At 34.0% G+C, this 21,193-nt stretch overlaps 1 pseudogene across 1 annotated transcript; it reads right to left on the reverse strand.

The window, feature by feature from the left end:
* Positions 1-630: 630 nt before the first annotated feature.
* Positions 631-18,709, reverse strand: LOC148194124 (uncharacterized; annotated as a pseudogene). The gene is made up of 6 exons (XR_015781320.1): positions 18,552-18,709; positions 17,927-18,027; positions 2,377-2,852; positions 1,929-2,072; positions 1,432-1,842; positions 631-1,357 (listed from the first exon to the last, which is right to left on the reverse strand). The product of XR_015781320.1 is annotated as an uncharacterized LOC148194124 (transcript).
* Positions 18,710-21,193: the final 2,484 nt, after the last annotated feature.

A 21,193-nucleotide genomic window follows, 5' to 3' on the forward strand; every position in this document is an offset into this window, starting at 1 on the left:
GAAGAGGTTAGTGCTAATTATTTTTCTATACAATAATAACTAATTGAGATAAGTAGAAGTGTGTTAAAATAAATGGAAGAATATGATAACATACATCACATAATAGATCTAACAATAATTAGTGACATATATTCAAAAAATTAAAAGAAGAATACTCTTATTTATTTATTAATTTTTATTTATATAAAAATAATTAGAAAATGAATAAGGAAGTTTCTGTCATTGAGATACTATCTTAAAAGTATATTTTAAAATTTCATAAAACCAACCTAATAAGATGATATTTAGATTTTATATATTATAATATAAGCATATCTCTTATCAATATAAAATCTTTAAAAATATCATTTAAATTGTAAAATAATTAAATAACATACTTAAAATCATAAATTTAACTTAAAGTACAGGATAATTCTAAACTTTTTAATCTTTTAATTCATTTTTACCATGTACTTTTTTGAATTAAAGTATAACAACAACTTAATATTTAAGTTATTTAAAATGTGTGCGTAAATCAAAATTTTAGAAAAAAATAATGTGATGAATTATCCACGAATTTACCACTACATGATAATATTGAATGACATGAAACAACTTAAAGTGACACAAATAATAAAAGTGATACATATAGAAAAGAAAGACTCTAGGAGACCAAAAGCTTATCTAAACCAATAATATTGTGTTACAACAACATTAATTAGACGCAATATATCATTAGAAAATTGAAATTGTTGCCTTCCTAGTGAATCATACGTCTATTTGGTCTAAATATAAAACTACAAATGTAAGCTGAATAGACAATGTCAGACCAAAGGGGAAACTGCAGAAATATAAATACAGGTATTGGTACAAAAGCAATTGCAGAAATGAGGTTAGGAACCCAGATTACTCCATTGAAATATGTTATAAAGAAGGCACTACTGAATGCTACCATCATGCTAATTATTGAGATCAACAGTGCCAGAAGACCAGACATAAGTTTTGAGGGCAGTGACATAAGAAAATCATCCTCCGCATATCGAGAGACTAGGATAGACAAGAAAATTAGGATCGAAGTTGATGATGAGATCAATGCAATGGAATCTGATAATGCAAATACCAAGAATGCTGCTTCCTGCAAGTAATTGGGAGTTCCACCATTAGCATCATTGATACCACCTGGAACACTGAATGCAGCAGTGAAAACTCCAGTAGTAATCAGAGTTGAAACAACCATGCATGATTTTGCAGTTCTCTTCATCCAAGACTCTCCTTTCTCCCGCAATTCTTCATGCTCTTCACTGAATACTTGTCGAGGAATAATGCCGAAAGAATTTGGTTCCTCTATGGATGACAGTGGCATTATCTTCTTCACCTCCTGTCACATCAAGATACGCATAATTCAAACTGATGAACTCACATGAATGGGAAATATAAACTTTGAAAACAAACCTCAAACCATGACAGCTCAAGCATCATTTGAAGAGCTGCTCCAGAAAACCATATTAAGTTGGTCTGGTGGTGCTTGTTTTGCAGCATAATGAAGTAAATTGTTCCCTTGATCATCTTTGAAAGTTAGAATGAACTCTTTGATAGGGCCTATTTCATGTATCAAATTGAAGATACTAGCATGACGATGCAGGACTGCAATGTGGATTACACTTCGATCCATGGCATCTAGTTCCCATATCAAATCAGGGTAAGTACTCAAGACCACGGACAGAAATTCAAAATTCCCAACTTCTGCAGCTATGAATATTACTTGAGATGGTTCCGAGAGGATATCCATCATCATTTGTTCATCCAGGGAAACAACTATTTCCCACATTCGTTTCACAAGTTTGAGAATAGGAGTCTCCTTATCTGAGAATTATAGAGAGAAAAAATCACTGAAAACCTGATTATGTTGTTCTGAATGGAATTTAATTGTATCATTGTATGTCACTTACAGAAAGGTAGAACGTGTTTTCTACATCGTGGAGTTTGGCAACCACAACCAGGAGTTCGAGCCAAGACATGCAAACCTGTCAAGTTGTCATCACCTCTGCAATAAGCCAGCGTGTCCTTCTCCTTTAGCATTTCCAGGGCTAAATCTGCAAGATATTACAACTTCTGATCCGATATTTCATACAGAAGTGTTATTAAGGATATATTATGTTTAATTCACATAAGAATTGGCATCACTTTTAATTCTCGGTAACTTCTGTGGATTGCAAATTCTAATGACACATCAACAACATTAAGATAGCATCAATCATCATCAAGTGGGAGATTGGGAGATATGTAGCTGTATTTAATCACAATTCCTTGCAACATCATGATTGTGTGATCAGAACTACACAGTTTAAAACCTTATTAATGTGTGCATGCAAGATTTTATGAACAAAAAATGCTTACCGTAGAGGCCACAGTTTATAGAAAGAAAGAAAACTGTGGTCCAATCGACCTCTTGAAATATTTGTTTGGTTTTAGGAAACAGATGCCATGCCATTTCAGTTCTTCCCAGTAAACAGCCAAGTGAAGAGGAGTGAAATCTCCTCCACCCCTGATTGTTGGCAAGGATTCATTTTTTCTCTCCATGATCTGAGCAATCTGCACATTCCCAACCGCTGCAGCAAAGCAGAATGCAGTGTTACCCTTGAAGTCTTGCAATTCTAATTCATCAGGCTGCATTAACTTCAGTAGCTCCTCCACAAAGTGAACATGGTTAGCACCCACTGCTATGTGGAGGACTGTGGCCCAACCCTTTGTTATGGCGGATGTAAGCAGCTCCAAATCTTGTTCCAAGATTTTACTCGCTTCTTTCCAGTCACCTTTCAGTGCTGCTTTGTGAAGGGGAACACACTGGCTCAGGTATCTTCCCTTGGCATCTTCTGCAACAAATTCATTTGTAGAAAGGAAATAACTTCAGTCCTATGAATTTTTAGCACTGAGTAATGTTGTTCGTGGAATGTCGAATTCGGGGAAAAAGATAAGTTTCTTCACTTTAGAGGATTTGAAAATTGCAGTGAACTGAATGAGTTTCGTTGAGTAGGCTTTTCAATGCAATTGATGCACCTCTGACTCTGAATAATATAGATTTTTAAAGAAAAAAATCTTTTCAATGTGTGTGTATGTGAGTATGTAGAAATATCACAAGTCATTAAACAGATTTGAATTCATTGTTATTTTTTTTTTACTACTTGTTATTTTAGTTATAATGAATATTTTAATATGTATACTTAATTAAATTTGAGTACTTTAATTGAGTTTTTGTTAAAAAATATTATATTAAGTAATCAAAATTTTATAAATTCGTTCAGTATTTGTTGTTTGATTTGCTCACATGATGTGTAACATCCCAAAATCTCACACTTAATAATCTATAATTGATATATTGTAGCATTACATTTAAGGTAACATCCCATAATCTCACACTTGATAATTCATAATTGATATATAATATATATATATATATATATATATATATATATATTTCTTCATTGGCACTGAATCACACGATATTCCTTCATTTGCTCCCGTATAACGAATTATACGATCATCGCACATACACAAACACAAACAAGTAGGGTGAGCTAACATGCAACAAATCATTTATAAAACATGCATAATTACTTTGATACACTCAACCAACATCATATAATAATTATGTCAGACACCCTCATACCATCATACAACAATCGCACCATACATACTCATCCCATCATACCACAATTCCTAATAGACACTCATCCCACAATACCCCAGAAGCACTCATCCCACAATACTCAATAGACACTCATTCCACAATACCCAATAGACACTCATCCCACAATACCCAATAGACACTCATTCGGATGATACGTTGATGAGCAGTCACGGGAGGTTATGCACTTGTGATGACTTCTACTTCTTCTTACAAATACACTTCCAAAATACTTCATACCATCCACAAGGTTAGTCCTCAACACTATGTCCAAAACCGGCACATAGACCAGGACCTCCTGCCCCTCTCACCACATAATCCATCCTTCTCTACTTGTGACTGGATGATTATTAGAGTATCAGGATAACCTCCAACAACAGGACCCTTAACATCAACACATACACTAATACCATATCATTACAGAATCTCTCCACGAGACTCATGTCATGTTCATATTCATCAACTCATACCATGCTCAAATTCATAATTTCATATCCACCACAATAACATGAATTCATCAGAAATTTTCATTCCAACAAGATATATTACACAATAATTTAACAATACATAATCTGTTCAATAAGATTTAAGTTAAAAATTTGTCAAGTAGACTTCCAAGAAAGAGAGGTGCATCACAATGGACAACTTAAGTACCAAGTCTTTCCTTAGCCAAAGTGTTCCTGAACTAGTTTTAACAAATTTCTTATTTACAGATTCAAAACAACAACATATAATATTAACACAAAAATTCAATATAGATAGATATATAACAAACACATATGTTTTTCATTAACAGTATTCACACAAAATTTCAAGACATGAATAGTAATAAAACAATACTAAATCATAATATAAAAGCTTAGAAAGGTTAGCTCCCCTATCTTTATTCCAGACTTAATCTCTTGCTCAGAATTTGTTTCCCCGAAAACCCTACAAAACCTTTACTCTTCTTGCAACTAAAAATTTCTTCCGAACTCTTTCTTCTCTATTTCTCAAGATTTCTCACTTGATTCTTCCTCTCTTTGTGCAGAATAACCTCCCCTCTCATGGCTATTTATAGTCCAGAAATTTTACTATTTAACATTTTTTTAATATTATTTATTATTTTAATATTATTTTATTATATTAATATTTTAATCACCACTTGACATATTTGATCCCTCAATAATGACTTCAAACGTGAAGTGCTTATCCACTATCACTATTTTAAATTTTTATTTTTTTTTAAACAAAAAGGTAGAAAAGAGTTTGAACCTATGTTCTTGAAATCACCACGATTTTCTACCATTTAAGCTACAAAAATTTCTTATTTAGCTTTCCACATTTTATTTTACATAAAGTTATTAATTATATTTTCCATTCACAAAGAAATTTATTACTACTAGTAATAAAATTGTTACTATTAAGGTAAATATTTTTCATGGGTCTTACATTCTCCCCAACAACAAAAAAAATTTCGACCTAGAAAATTCTATACTTCAAGAAAATAGTTGAGGGTATAATTGCTTCATTTCTTCTTCTAGTTCCGATGTAGAGTCACCTGTTCTCTTATCCCAAACTACCCTGACTAAATTGATAGTTTTTCCCCTAAGTTCCTTTGTTTAGTGTCTTCTATACAAACAGGTTGTACTTCCACTGAGAGATCCTCTCGGATTTGAATCTCCTCTATTTCTAAAATGTGAGAAGGATCAGGTACATGCTTTCTTAGTTGGGAAAAATGAAAAACTGAGGGGGTAACGCAATCTCGTAAGCGACTGGCCCAATTCGTCTCAAAATTTGGTATGGACCAATGAACTTAGGAGAAAGTTTCCTCGAGCGAAGGCTCTTCCAACACCCGTGGTTGAAGTTACTCGCAGGAAAACATGATTCCCAACTGCAAACTCTAACGGTCTCCTCTTTTGATCTGCATATGATTTTTGTCTACTCTGAGAAGCCTTCATTCTTTCCTGTATCAATTTTACTTTATTGGTGGTTTGTTGTAGTAGCTCAGGTCCTATTAAAACGGATTCACCATCCTGATACCAGCACAACGGAGTTTGACATCGTCTGCCATACACAGCCTCATAAGGTGTCATACCTATGCTTGCTTAGAAATTGTTGTTATAGGTAAATTGCACAACAGGAAGTATTTCATCCCAATTACCAAGATGATCTAATACACAAGTTCTCAATAGGTTTTCTAATGACTGGATGGTTCTTTCAGATTGTCCATCAGTTTGGGGATGATACGCCGAACTCATTTGTAATTTGCTGCCCATAGCTTCCTATAGGGTTTGCCAGAATCTAGGAGTAAATCTTTGGTCTCTATCTGACACAATGCTAGAAGGTACACCGTGCAATCTCACTATTTCTTTTATGTACAATTGCGCCAGCTAGTCATTGACATTCTCAGATTTATTGCTAAGAAGTGAGCACTTTTTGTCAATCGATCAATGATGACCCAGATGGTATCATTACCTCTCATTGTTCGTGGTAAATGGGTAACAAAATCCATAGCAATGTTATCCCATTTCCACTCTTGTATGTCTAATTGTTGTAACATTCCTCCAGGCCTTTGGTGTTCCACTTTTGCCTTTTGACAAGTCAAACAAGCCGCTACAAACTACGCTACTTCCTTCTTCATTCCAGGCCACCAAAAGGACTCCTTAAGATCTTGATACATTTTAGTCATGCTGGGATGCATGCTAAAATGACTCTTATGTCCTTCTTCAAGAATTAATCTTTTTATCTCTGCATTGTCTGGTACACACACTCTATTTCTAAATTTTAATACACCATCAGGTCCTAACCCAAAATTCTTTAGTTGGTTTTGTTTCGATCAATTCTGCTATCTTTTTCAGGTTAGGGTCCACCAATTGTTTCTCCTTGATTAAACTTAGAAAGTCACTAGATATAGTCAGACTACTACATCTAATGAAATCCACTTCATACTCCATCTGTAGCTTCAGATCCCTGAATTTCTCCACCAACTCTAATTCTTTGATCATCATATGGGAAACATGTACCGTCTTCCTACTCAAAGCATCAGCTACTACATTCGCCTTTCTCGGATGATACAAAAGTTCAAAGTCATAATCGTTTAAAAATTTCATCCTCCACCTTTGCCTCATATTTAGCTCTTTCTGGTCAAATAAGTACTTCAAACTTTTGTGATCACTGAATACTTGAAATTGGACACCATAAAGATAGTGTCACCAAATCTTCAGAGAAAACACTACTACTGCCAATTCTAGATCATGAGTAGGATAATTCTTCTCATAAACATTTAATTGTCTTGAAGCATAAGCCACAACCTTCTTTTCTTGCATAAGCACACAACCTAACCCCTGGTGTGAAGCATCACAATAAATCTCAAAAGACTTACTTGGATTGTAATCAATATTGGTGCACTTGTCAACCTTTGCTTCAATTCCATGAAGCTTTTCTCACACTTATCCGTCCAAACAAATGGTTGATCTTTGCGAGTTAGCTGTGTTAAAGGCGCTACTATTTTAGAAAAATCTTCTATAAATCTTCTATAGTATCCAACTAAGCCCACAAAGCTCTGTATTTCTGTTATAGTCTTTGGTCTCTCCCACCGTAGCACTTCTTCCACTTTGGTTGGATCCACCGCTATGCCTTGAGCTGATATAACATGTCCCAAGAATTGCACCTTCTGTATCCAGAACTCACACTTTGACAACTTTGCATATAGTTTCTTTTCTCTCAAGATCCCAAGCACAATTCTTAAATGTCCACCATGTTCTTCTCGACTTTTGGAATAAATGAGTATGTCATCTATAAAGACTACGACAAACTTATCTAAGAAGGGTCGAAAGATTCTGTTCATGTAATCCATGAACAGAGTTGGAGCATTAGTTACCCCGAACGACATATCTACATACTCGTAATACCCGTATCTCGATCTAAAAGTAGTCTTCTGTACATCTTCCGTTTTAACCAAAATTTGATGATATACAGACCTTAGATCTATCTTTAAAAATACTTGAGCTTCATGCAACTGATCCATCAAATCGTCAATCCTAGGCAAAGGGTACTTGTTCATGATGGTTAGCTTGTTCAACTGCCTATAGTCGACACACAATCTAGAGCTACCATCTTTCTTCTTCACCGCACTACCTGTGCCCCCATGGTGATACGCTTGGTCGGATCAATTGTTTTTCTAACAGCTCTTCAATTTGCTTCTTTAGCTCTGCCAACTCTACTGGGGCCATTCGATATGGAGCTATCGATATTGGTCCAACTCCAAGTATTAAATCGATGGAGAATTCTACTTCTCGTTGAGGTGGCAATCCTGGTACTTCTTCTTGGAACACATCACTAAACTCATTAACAATGGAAATATCAAGATTTTGTTCATTTTTCTCAACTTCCACATGAGTCAAGATAATGAAACACGAAGATCCTTCTTTTACTTCTTTTAACACTTGTTGTAATGACAAAAACTCCGATTCTTTAGGATCAAGGAAAATCAACTCCTTCTTGTTACAGTCTAAAAGGATACGATTGACAGATAACCAATCCATTCCTAAGATTACATCTGAGCCTTGTATAGGTAAAGATATAAGATGTACTTTGAACCTACGTCCTTCTACAACTATTGGACATTGAGGACACATCCTCGATGTTTTTATCAATTTAGAGGCCGATGTACATACTATAAGATCATACTGTAGCTCTTTCACGGGTAGGTTCAACTCTTAAATAAGAGTTTCAAACAAAAAGGAGTGTGTCGCTCCAGAATCAAACAACACATTCAAGTCTCTACCAGTTGTAATACAACATCCAATGATGAGGTTACCTGATTTGGCAGCTTTTGCTCCTGTTAAAGCATAGACTCTTCCAGTCGCTTGTGGCCTATTGTCAGTCCTTCCCTGTTGAGGCGGTTGTTGAGGTTGAGTTGTTTCTCTTATGTTAGAGGGACAATCTCTAGCAAAATGTCCTTCTGTTCCGCAAAGGAAACATTTGTTACGTATAGTAACTTGTGGACAAACGCTCCTCAGATGAGGTCCTCCGCAGACAAAACATCGGATTACTTTCTGTTGGGGTTGTTGCTGATGAGAATTCCTTTGAGGTTGTGGTCTTTCATAAGGTCGGATCCTTACATTCTGTCCAACTCGTGACCAGATGGTCCTCCCACCCTTTGTGACTTCTGCTGAACTTTAATCTCACTTGTCAACCTTTCCGCAACTTTGGCATTTTTCACTAAAGCATAAAACTCTTTAATAGCTAAAGGGTTCACGGCTAATTGTATGTGTGCTCTCAATTCATTTTTTAATTTCCTACACCTTCATTCTTCATTTGCTGGTTGGGTGTAGAAACGTCCCAAATGTTTAAACTTGTCTGCATACTTAGCTACCGACTTGTTACCTTGCACGAGCTGCAAGAACTCCACCTCTTATGCATATCTTACACTGTCCGGAAAGTACTCAGCATAAAACTTATTCTTAAAAACTTTCCAGGTAATAATCTCACCACCTTCCTTTAATACTAGCTTCATGTTGTCCCACCAGTGTACTACTTCTCCAAACAGCTGATACTCGGTGTATGCCAACCTAGTTTCTGATGAACAATTTTTCGCATCAAAAATCTTGTCCATATTTCTTATCCATAGATCAGCCTCGTCCGGACTTGTCCTCCCATTAAAAGTAGGTGGGCAGTGTTGTAGAAAGTTTTCTAAGGTCCATTCCCGAATCCTATGAGGTTGAGCTTCTACAAACGTGTCATTCTCAGATAGTTGTCTTAAGGCTTCCACATGTTCTCTTTGACTGGCTTCAGAATTCAGCCTAGCCGCTTCTAATTGTTGCAGAGCTGTTTCGTGCTGTTGCACTAAAGCAGCGCCCTGTTGTTGAAGAGCAGATGCGATAGCCTCTAAAGCCCTTGCCAACTTAGGCATATTAGAGGTTTCACAGTTGAGTTGTGTGTGTGTCATTTCTCTGTCACATAGAGAATTATTGTCATTATGATTCATAATATGAGTTTGTAGGATAAATCCACAACTCTTAGGTCGTCATACGGACGAACTGCTCTGATACCATTAATGTAACATCCCATAATCTCACACTTGATAATTCATAATTGATATATTGTAGCATTACATTTAAGGTAACATCCCTTAATCTCACACTTGATAATTCATAGTTGATATATATATATATATATATATATATATATATATATATATATATATATATATATATATATATATATGTTTTAAACTCATATTTCAACTACAAACTCATAAATATAACTCGAATTCTTCTAATTTCTTCTTCTATCTCTTTCTTCATTGGCACTGAATCAGACGACATTCCTTTATATGCTCCCGTATAACGAATTATACGATCATCTCGCACATACACAAACACAAACAAGTAGGGTGAGCTAACATGCAACAAATAAATTATAAAACATGCATAATTACTTTGATACACTCAACAAACATCATATAATAATTATGTCAGACACCCTCATACCACAATCGCACCATAGATACACATTCTATCATACCATAATTCCTAATAGACACTCATCCCACAATACCCAATAAACATTCATCCCACAATACTTAATAGACACAATACTTAATTGAGTATTGTGGGATGAGTGCTTATGCGGTATTGTGGGATGAGTGTCTATTAGGAATAGTGGTATGATGGGATGAGTATCTTTGGTGCTATTATTGTATGATGGTATGAGGGTGTCTGACATAATTATTATATGATGTTTGTTGACTGTATCAAAGTAATTATGCATGTTTTATAAATGATTTGTTGCATGTTAGCTCACCCTACTTGTTTGTGTTTGTGTATGTGTGATGATCGTATAATTCGTTATACGAGAGCAGATGAAGGAATGTCGTCTGATTCAGTGCCAATGAAGAAAGAGATAGAAGAATAAATTAGAAGAATTCGAGTTATATTTATGAGTTTGTAGTTGAAATCTGAGTTTAAAACATATATATATATATATATATATATATATATATATATATATATATATATATATATATATATCAACTATGAATTATCAAGTGTGAGATTATGGGATGTTACCTTGAATGTAATGCTACAATATATCAATTATGAATTATCAAGTGTGAGATTTTGGGATGTTACATTAATGGTATCAGAGCGGTTCGTCCTTATGACGACCTAAGAGTTGTGGATTTAACCTACGAACTCATATTATGAATCATAATGACAATAATGCTCTGTGTGAACAGAGAAATGACACGCACACAACTCAACTGTGAAACCTCTAATATGCCTAGCTTGGCAAGGGCTTTGGAGGCTATCACATCTGCTCTTCAACAACAGGGCGCTGCTTTAGTGCAACAGCCCGAAACGGCTCTGCAACAATTAGAAGCGGCTAGGCTGAATTCTGAAGCCAGTCAAAGAGAACATGTGGAAACCTTAAGGCAACTATCTGAGAATAACACGTCTGTAGAAGCTCAATCTCATAGGATTCGGGAATGGACCTTAGAAAACTTTCTACAACACCGCAAACTACTTTTAATAGGAGGACAAGTCCGGACGAGGCTGATCTATGGATAAGAAATATGAAAAAGATTTTTTATGCGAAAAATTGTTCATCAGAAACTAGGTTGGCATACTCCGAGTATCATCTGTTTAGAGATGCAGTATACTGGTGGGACAACATGAAGCTAGTATTAAAGGAAGATGGTGAGATTATTACCTGGGAAGTTTTTAAGAATAAGTTTTATGCTGAGTACTTTCTGGACAATGTAAGATATGCAAAAGAGATGGAGTTCTTACAGCTCGTGCAAGGTAACAAGTCGGTAGTTGAATATGCAGACAAGTTCAAACATTTGGGACGTTTCTATACCCAACCAGCAAATTAAGAATAGAGGTGTAGGAAATTTAAAAATGGATTGAGAGCAGACATACAATTAGCCGTGAACCCTTTAGCTATTAAAGAGTTTTATGCTTTAATGGAAAATGCCAAAGTTGCGGAAAGGTTGACGAGTGAGATTAAAGTTCAGCAGAAGTCACAAAGGGTGGGAGGACCATCTGGTCACGAGTTGGACAGAATGTAAGGATCCAGCCTTATGAAAGACCGCAACCTCAGAGGAATTCTCATCAGCAACAACCCCAACAGAAAGTAATCTGATGTTTTGTCTGCGGAGGACCTCATCTGAGGAGCGTTTGTCCACAAGTTACTATGCGTAACAAATGTTTCCTTTGCGGAGCAGAAGGACACTTTGCTAGAGATTGTCCCTCTAACATAAGAGAAACAACTCAACCTCAACAACCGCCTCAAAAGGGAAGGACTGACAATAGGCCACAAGCGACTGGAAGAATCTATGTTTCAACGGGAGCAAAAGCTGCCAAATCAGGTAACCTCATCATTGGATGTTGTATTACAGCTGGTAGAGACTTGAATGTGTTGTTTGATTCTGGAGCGACACACTCCTTTTTGTCTGAAACTCTTATTTAAGAGTTGAACCTACCCGTGAAAGAGCTACAGTATGATCTTATAGTATGTACATCGGTCTCTAAATTGATAAAAACATCGAGGATGTGTCCTCAATGTCCAATAGTTGTAGAAGGACGTAGGTTCAAAGTACATCTTATATCTTTACCTCTACAAGGTTTAGATGTAATCTTAGGAATGGATTGGTTATCTGTCAATCGTATCCTTATAGACTGTAACAAGAAGGAGTTGATTTTCCCTGATCCTAAAGAATCGGAGTTGTTGTCATTACAACAAGTGTTAAAAGAAGTAAAAGAAGGATCTTCGTGTTTCATTATCTTGACTCATGTGGAAGTTGAGAAAAATGAACAAAATCTTGATATTTCCATAGTTAATGAGTTTAGTGATGTGTTCCAAGAAGAAGTACCAGGATTTCCACCTCAACGAGAAGTAGAATTCTCCATCGATTTAATACCTAGAGCTGGACCAGTATTGATAGCTCCATATCGAATGGCCCCAGCAGAGTTGGCAGAGCTAAAGAAGCAAATTGAAGAGCTGTTAGAAAAACAATTGATCCGACCAAGCGTATCACCATGGGGGGCACCGGTACTGCTGGTGAAGAAGAAATATGGTAGCTCTAGATTGTGTGTCGACTACAGATAGTTGAACAAGCTAACCATCAAGAACAAGTACCCTTTGCCTAGGATTGACGATTTGATGGATCAGTTGCATGAAGCTCAAGTATTTTCATAGATAGATCTAAGGTCTGGATATCATCAAATTTTGGTTAAAACGGAAGATGTACAGAAGACTGCTTTTAGATCGAGATACGGGTATTACGAGTATGTAGTTATGTCGTTCGGGGTAACTAATGCTCCAGCTTTGTTCATGGATTTCATGAACAGAATCTTTCGACCCTTCTTAGATAAGTTTGTCGTAGTCTTTATAGATGACATACTCATTTATTCCAAAAGTCGAGAAGAACATGGTAGGCATTTAAGAATTGTGCTTGGGATCTTGAGAGAAAATAAACTATATGCAAAGTTGTCAAAGTGAGTTCTGGATACAGAAGGTGCAATTCTTGGGACATATTATATCAGCTCAAGGCATAGCGGTGGATCCAACCAAAGTGGAAGAAGTGCTACGGTGGGAGAGACCAAAGACTATAACGAAAATACGGAGCTTTGTGGGCTTAGCTGGATACTATAGAAGGTTTATAGAAGGTTTTTCTAAAATAGTAGCGTCTTTAACACAACTAACTCGCAAAGATCAAGTGTTTGTTTGGACGGATAAGTGTGAGAAAAGCTTCCTGGAATTGAAGCAAAGGTTGACAAGTGCACCAATATTGATTACCCCAAATCCAAGTAAGTCTTTTGAGATTTATTGTGATGCTTCATACCAGGGGTTAGGTTGTGTGCTCGTGCAAGAAAAGAAGGTAGTGGCTTATGCTTCAAGACAATTAAAGGTTCATGAGAAGAATTATCCTACTCATGATCTAGAATTGACAGCAGTGGCGTTTTCTCTGAAGATTTGACGACACTATCTTTATGGTGTCCAATTTCAAGTATTCAGCGATCACAAAAGTTTGAAGTACTTATTTGACCAGAAAGAGCTAAATATGAGGCAAAGGCGGTGGATGGAATTTTTAAAGGATTATGGCTTTGAACTTTTGTATCATCCGAGAAAGGCGAATGTAGTAGCTGATGCTTTGAGTAGGAAGACGGTACATGTTTCCCATATGATGATCAAAGAATTAGAGTTGGTGGAGAAATTCAGAGATCTGAAGCTACATATGGAGTATGAAGTAGATTTCATTAGATGTAGTAGTCTGACTATATCTAGTGACTTTCTAAGTTTAATCAAGGAGAAACATTTGGTGGACCCTAACCTGAAAAAGATAGCAGAATTGATCGAAACAGAACCAACTAAAGAATTTTGGGTTAGGACCTGATGGTGTATTAAAATTTAGAAATAGAGTGTGTCTACCAGACAATGCAGAGATAAAAAGATTAATCCTTGAAGAAGGACATAAGAGTCGTTTTAGCATGCATCCCAACATGACTAAAATGTATCAAGATCTTAAGGAGTCCTTTTGGTGGCCTGGAATGAAGAAGGAAGTAGCGTAGTTTGTAGCGGCTTGTTTGACTTGTCAAAAGGCAAAAGTGGAACACCAAAGGCTTGGAGGAATGCTACAACAATTAGACATACCATAGTGGAAATGGGATAGCATTGCTATGGATTTTGTTACCCATTTACCACGAACAATGAGTAACGATGCCATCTGGGTCATCATTGATCGATTGACAAAAAGTGCTCATTTCTCAGCAATAAATCTGAGAATGTCAATGACTAAGCTGGCACAATTGTACATAAAAGAAATAGTGAGATTTCATGGTATACCTTCTAGCATTGTGTCAGATAGAGACCCAAGATTTACTTCTAGATTCTAGCAAACCCTACAGGAAGCTATGGGTACCAAATTACGAATGAGTTCCGCGTATCATCCCCAAACTGATGGACAATCTGAAAGAACTATCCAGTCCTTAGAAGACCTGTTGAAAACCTGTGTATCAGATCATCTTGGTAGTTGGGATGAAATACTTCCTCTTGTGGAATTTAACTACAACAACAGTTTCCAAGCAAGCATAGGTATGGCATCTTATGAGGCTCTGTATGGCAGACGATGTCAAACCAGCAATAAAGTAAAATTGATACGGGAAAGAATGAAGGCTTCTCAGAGTAGACAAAAATCATATGCAGATCAAAGGAGGAGACCGTTAGAGTTTGCGGTTGGGAATCATGTTTTCCTGCGAGTAACTTCAACCACGGGTGTTGGAAGAGCCCTTCGCTCGAGGAAACTTTCTCCTAAGTTCATTGGTCCATACCAAATTTTGAGACGAATTGGGCCAGTCGCTTACGAGATTGCGTTACCCCCTCAGTTGGCCAATCTCCATTCAGTTTTTCATGTTTCCCAGCTAAGAAAGTATGTACCTGATCCTTCCCACATTTTAGAAATAGAGGAGATTTAAATCCGAGAGGATCTCTTAGTGGAAGTACAACCTGTTTGTATAGAAGACACTAAACCAAAGGAACTTAGGAGAAAAACTATCAATTTAGTCAGGGAGGTTTGGGATAAGAGAACAGGTGACTCTACATGGGAACTAAAAGAAAAATGAAGCAATTATACCCTCAACTATTTTCTTGAAGTATAGAATTTTCAAGGTCGAAATTTTTTTTGTTGTTGGAGAGAATGTAAGACCCATGAAAAATATTTACCTTAATAGTAACAATTTTATTACTAGTAGTAAATTTCTTTGTGAACGGAAAATATAATTAATAAGTTTATGAAAAATAAAATGTGGAAAGCTAAATAAGAAATTTTGGTAGCTTAAATGGTAGAAAATTGTGATGATTTCAAGAACATGGGTTCAAACTCTTTTCTACCTTTTTGTTTAAAAAAAATAATTTAAAATATTGATAGTGGATAAGCACTCCACGTTTGAAGGCATTATTGAGGGATCCAATATGTCAAGTGGTGATTAAAATATTAATATAATAAAATAATATTAAAATAATAAATAATATTAAAATTTTGTTAAATAGTAAAATTTTTGGACTATAAATAGTCATGAGAGGGGAGGTTATTCTGCACAAAGAGAGGAAGAATCAAGTGCGAAACCTTGATAAATAGAGAAGAAAGAGTTAGGAAGAAATTTTTAGTTGTAAGAAGAGTAGAGATTCTTGAGGGTTTTCAGGGAAACAAATTATGAGCAAGAGATTAAGTCTGGAATAGAGGTAGGAGAGCTAACCTTTCTAAGCTTTTATGTTATGATTTAGTATTGTTTTATTACTATTCATGTCTTAAAATTCTGTGTGAATATTGTTATATGTACTGGCGTTTATGGTGAGTTTGATTCGTCAAACATTTTATTCTTCTTTGGTGACCATTTATGGTGATATTTTAGTATTGTTAATTTATTTTGTGATATATTCAATTTTTATGATTTCTGTGATGATTGTATTTTATTATATTGGATTTGAATTTATGCATCTGAACATGATATGAGTATTATGGGGAGATTTTGTAATGGTATAATATGAGTTGAGCAATATGAGCATGGTATGAGTCTCGTGGAGAGATTCTGTAATGATACGGTATTTGTGTATATGTTGATGTTGAGGGTCCTGTTGTTTGAGGTTATCCTAATACTCTAATAATCATCCAGTCTCAAGTAGAGAATGATGAATTATGTGGTGAGAGGGGCAGGAGGTCTTGGTCTATGTGCCAGTTTTGGACATAGTGTTGAGGACTAACCTTGTGGATGGTATGAGTATTGTGGAAGTGTATTTGTAAGAAGAAGTAGAAGTCATCACAAGTGCATAACCTCCCGTGACCGCTCATCAACGTATCATCCGAATGAGTGTCTATTGGGTATTGTAGAATGAGTGTATATTGGGTATTTTGGAATGAGTGTCTATTGGGTATTGCGGAATGAGTGTCTATTGGATATTGTGGAATGAGTGTCTATTGAGTATTGTGGAACGAGTGTCTATTAAGTATTGTGGGATGAGTGTTTATTGGGTATTGTGGGATGAGTGTCTATTAGGAATTGTGGTATGATGGGATGAATATCTATGGTGCGATTGTGGTATGATGGTATGAGGGTGTCTGACATAATTATTATATGATGTTTGTTGAGTGTATCAAAGTAATTATGCATGTTTTATAATTTATTTTTTGCATGTTAGCTCACCCTACTTGTTTGTGTTTGTGTATGTGCGATGATCGTATAATTCGTTATACGGGAACAAATGAAGGAATGTCGTCTGATTCAGTACCAATGAAGAAAGAGATAGAAGAATAAATTAGAAGAATTCGAGTTATATTTATGAGTTTGTAGTTGAAATCTGAGTTTAATATATATATATATATATATATATATATATATATATATATATATATATATATATATATATATATATATATATCAACTATGAATTATCAAGTGTGAGATTAAGGGATGTTACCTTGAATGTAATACTACAATATATCAATTATGAATTATCAAGTGTGAGATTATGAGATGTTACAAAGTCTTTCTTTAGCCAAAGTGTTCATCAACTAGTTTTAGCAAATTTCTTATTTACAGATTCAAAACAACAACATATAATATTAACACATAAATTCAATATAGATAGATATATAACAAGCACATATGTTTTTCATTAACAGTATTCACACAAAATTTCAAGACATGAATAGTAATAAAACAATACTAAATCATAATATAAAAGCTTAGAAAGGTTAGTTCCCCTACCTCTTAAGCTAGAAAGAGGTAGAAAGAGTTTGAACCCATGTTCTTGAAATCACCACATTTTTCTACCATTTAAGCTACCAAAATTTCTTATTTAGTTTCCCACATTTTATTTTTACATAAACTTATTAATTATATTTTTCATTCACAAATAAATTTATTACTACTAGTAATAAAATTGTTACTATTAAGATAAATATTTTTCATGGGTCTTACAACGTGATAGATAGTTTCCACAGTCATTACTTTCTTTCCCATCTCCCCATAGAAAATTTAAAAAATAACTTAATGAAAAGTTAAGTTGATCATTAATTTGGTTTTTTTAGTGAATATATCATAATCATGATTTAAATTCTACTTTAATGCAATTTATTATTTAGTTATTATGGAATTGTTTATTACTGTCTAGTCCTATAAAATATAAATATTTTAAATCTGACCTTATAAAAATGTGTATATATGTATATTTAACATTTGTGAATGAAAAAATTTGAAGGGAGGAAGAGGTTACGAGAGGAGACTAGATGAAGGAGAGGTCTCCTAAACTGTGCTGAAGCAACCCTCTGAAGTAGTTGTTCTGGGACACCTACTGACTCTGCTGTAGCCATTTCTCTGTCAACAAAACACACATTATACACTATTCTTCACTGTCTACTCAACAACACCAATATGCATCACACTGCTTACATCAATAATGCCCAATGTTAACTCAAAGGAATACAATCACACAGTACTTCAAATTTAAGCCTAATCACAAGCAATTCTACTGTAAAATTATCTTTTGCTCAATTCAACCATTCTGCATAAACTAATTTACACACTTCCTTGTATAAAATTGAAATAACAGTCAAATTAACATGTTAAAACAATTAAAGATACAGTAAAAGATACTTTATTCATGAGATTTTTCTTTGTTTTATGGGTATATGAAAGTCTTTACAAAAGGTCTTCGTAAAACTTGTAGCAGGTTATTTCCCACTGCTTTCTTCTGTGATCTGAAATAGGAAATTTTTCTTTCTAGTGTTCTTCAGATTTGGTTTTTAATCTTATTCCATGAGCACGGCACAACAGAAGATATACAGATTGGAACAGAGAAAACAAATTGAGAGAAGCAGTGAGGAGTAAGATTTGATTACCTTGAAAGAAAAATGTTGAGAATTTCTCCAATTTTCCATGCTTAGCCTCCCAGCATGATTGCCCTCTTTTTGCCCTGCAAAAGAAGAAGCAGAGAAAGAAGAAAGAGAAAGTTTTAGAGAAGTAGTGCAGTCATGTTGGTGAAGTCAATGATAAATTATTGCTGGATAGTACTTTTATAGAGTGGGAGCACGATATTATCAATCAAACAACATTTTCTTCACATGCTTTACTTTTAAGTCAATTTAATATAATCCCTAGCTTAAGTCACCATAACAGGATGGCTTTATGAGAAGAGATTTCTATATTATTTACATACTATAATTTTGTTCCATTTTTAAATAATGTAAAATCTTCAACATATTTTTATTGTAAAATGATTATCTTCAACATAAACTTAATTAGGATAAAATTAAATGGAATAACCTTTTTCTTCTCACGGTAAAATGAATTGTTTTCTGTAAATATATTTTATTATATATTATTGATTTTTTTAAAAGATCACAAAAGGAATAAGTATCTATTATAATCTAAGAAAAAAAATACTAGGAAATATTTCCTCCATAGACATCTACTTTCGTATATATACAAAAATACATATGCAATGATATTGCCTGTGAAAATCACTATGATACAATTTGTAAGGGTAAATTCTCATCAATTAAAAGTTTAACCTATAGTTAGTGAAAATCTAACACTAGGACATCAACATCATCATTTAAAATTTAACAACACCAATCCATATCAATTACGTTAAATCATCACTCAAATCTAAATCATGACTTAAAATATTTAAACTAGATTCCGAAATACCACACATTAAATCAAATATAATTGTTAGTAATGTACTTTATCATAAATTTATTTCTTACTTAATTCAAAATCAACAACAATATTTCTTTTATCACAAAATTATCATTCTTATCCTAAAATCACTATTAATTTTTTTTCTTTAACTCACAATAATATTTATACCGATTTTGAGCTAGGAATCTCCTTTGACTTTTACCACATAAATTACATTTTTTAAATAAATATAAAAGTTTAGGAGGGTCACAACAACTATACTCTTTAGATTCCAACTCAATATAATAAGTATTATTTGATATTATATTTCTCCTTAAAAATGACCATATTAATAAAATGCATACAATAAAATATATATATATATATATATATATATATATATATATATATATATATATATATATAATCATACCATTCATTCTCTATTGTTTCACTTTACAAACCAATTACAAATTTTTCATATATCACCAACAATTTCAACAAAAAGATCATTATAATTTCAATTGGTTCTATACATTCTCACACAAGCATTTGAAAACATATATTAGAAATCATACAAAAATGTCTTTTATGGAAATAACTAGTTCTCATTCCTTAAAAAAAACAACTTTCTCAAGTATTTTTCTTAGCAACTTAACTGCAAATTTTACAAATTTTTTTGGGACATTAGAAATAAAATTGTAGCTTCCACAAATTTTCAAAAATTATATTCTTACATTCAAATTAAAGATAATTGAGTCAAAAACATAATGTAAAAAGAACAAACCTAATTGAACACCCGTAAAAAAGTTATACACTGAGAAAAAACACAAGTCAAAGCTGTCAACAACCAAATCTAGAGGAACCTTACAAGGAAAATTGTTCTCACTACAAACTTCTAATTCAAGATCTGACCGATCAAAATAAATAACTGTGTCTAAAATTCACTTTTAAAATTTCAATTCAATCTAACAAGTAACGAAACGAGAATCTTACTTTTTTTCAAGATGAGTTTGACCATGAAACGAGATGTCGCCCAAGTGAAAATTTAGTCGCTGAGTAACAATATTTATCACTTGGGCAACAATTTTATCACTTATGCGTAGAAGCTTTGCTAAGTTGTAGTATCATTCTCTTTTAAGCAAGAATGGTGTTACTTGAGCAAGATTTGTCTCACTTGAGCGAATGTTTACTTGTTTGAATGAGGGTTTGATAGAAAATGAGTTAAGTTACAATAATATTTTCGCTTGAATGAAAATTTGCTTAGTTGAACGGGAATTTGAGAAAAACACACCAAAATTGTACATCATATATCAATTATATGATTCACATTCTCATCATCAATATAATTTACTTAGAAAACACAAACAAATACATGTACAACAATTCACCATTAGACTAGAAAACAACAAAATTAATTCAATCTGACCAAATCACAAATCATAAATTATATTAATATTTGGAACTTATAAAAATTAATAAGATTCTCTTACTATTAACATTCACACAACTATATAAAAAAGTTTAATCACAAAATAATAATGTTATTTTAAAACAACTAATTGATTCTATCACATCTACGTACAACAAATCAATATTTAAAGTTTATAAAAATAAATAAACTCTCTTTTTAAAATTTATAAAAATAAATAAACTCTCGTTACCTGGATTATCAAGTAAACAAAATGTTGAATTTTGAGAAGCTAAATATCGAGATCTCCATGTTATAAGTATAAGCATTATGCATGAGAAAACTTTGGTGTGGGCAAGTTTTTGCAGGACTACCCAACTCCCATTTCTTTGTTCTTCAAGTGAGTGGGTTTCTCCATGTTGAATTGGCTTATGTGCATAAATGATG

The sequence above is a fragment of the Vigna umbellata genome, chromosome 8 (assembly GCF_029865625.1).
Source record: "Vigna umbellata cultivar VRB3 chromosome 8, Vumbellata_1.0, whole genome shotgun sequence".
NCBI lineage: Eukaryota > Viridiplantae > Streptophyta > Magnoliopsida > Fabales > Fabaceae > Vigna > Vigna umbellata.